We start from the raw sequence: 1260 nt of genomic DNA, 5'->3' as shown, positions 1-1260 counted from the left end.
TAGATAGGCTGAGGAGTGGGAAAAGCAAAATGGCAGAATATTATTTAAATGGTGATAGATTGGGAGGCATCTTGATGCAGCAAGCAGTTAATGCGAATGGTATGTAGGCCTTCATTGCAAGAGGTGGGGGCTTGAGTATAGGGGCACGGGTATCTTAATGCAGCTGTGTAGGTGCCTTAGTGAGACCACAACTGAAATATTGTGTGCAGTTTTGGTCTCCTAACATAAGGGATATACTCGCCATAGAGGGAGTTCAGGGAAGGTTTGTGTCGAATTCGGACAGGCTGGGTGGATGGCTTCTCTAGCTGGGGGTCTAGAACAAGGGGTTACAGTCTCGGTATGGCGTTTTCCATTTAGGACAGAGGAATGGGGTAATCTCTTCATTCAGAGAGTGGAATTCTCTGCCGCGGGAGGCTGCAGAGGCCAAATCAGCGAATATATTTAAGTAAGAAGTAGACAATTTTCTAGACTCTAAAGGCAACAAGGGGTATGAGGAATGTACGCGAGTGTGGTGTTGCGATGGAGCACCGGCTGTGATCACGTTGAATAGCAGATCAGGGTCAGAGAGCTAAATGACCTTGCCCTGCTCCTATTTTCCATTTCCCATGTTCCTCCCGTGCCAGTCGTTTGGTGGGAAACACAATGTCTTCACAGGATGTTCTTGGAAATGTTTTCATTAGCGAGGTTGCTGTCGGAACTATATGAACATGCTGCTGTTTGTGGCAGCCGGTATCTGTGAAATTAGGAGATGTGCTTTGCCACTTGCAGGGTGGGGTCAGCACAGGAATGTGTGGCTGTCGGGGAGACCATGTTAGAGTTTTTGACTGAGACAAAAATAAGGAGTGTAATTAACAGTGAGGAGGGTTGTCAACTTCCTCCAGTGGACATGGGTAAGTTAACTCGTGAGATGTACACAACGTGGTAAAACTTTCAAAGAAAGTCATAGTCAGGCGCTCTCCCAGGATAGGAGAGTCAAGTACTGGGGGACATAGGTTTAAAGTGCGTGGGGAAAATTTTAGAACTGATGTGCGAGGCAAGTGTTTTTTACACAGAAGGTGGTAAATATATAATATATGGAACGTGCTGCCTAGGGAGGTGGTGGGAGCAGGTACGATCTTGGCATCTAGACAAATAATGAATAGGATGGGAATGGAAGGATATGGACTCTGTAAGTGCAGACGGTTTTAATTTAGGCAGGTACCATGGTCGCCACAGGCTTGGAGGGCCGAATGGCCTGTTCCTGTGCTGTATTCTTCTTCT

The sequence above is a fragment of the Scyliorhinus canicula genome, chromosome 25 (assembly GCF_902713615.1).
Source record: "Scyliorhinus canicula chromosome 25, sScyCan1.1, whole genome shotgun sequence".
Lineage (NCBI taxonomy): Eukaryota > Metazoa > Chordata > Chondrichthyes > Carcharhiniformes > Scyliorhinidae > Scyliorhinus > Scyliorhinus canicula.
Note: the sequence above shows the minus strand (reverse complement) of the source record.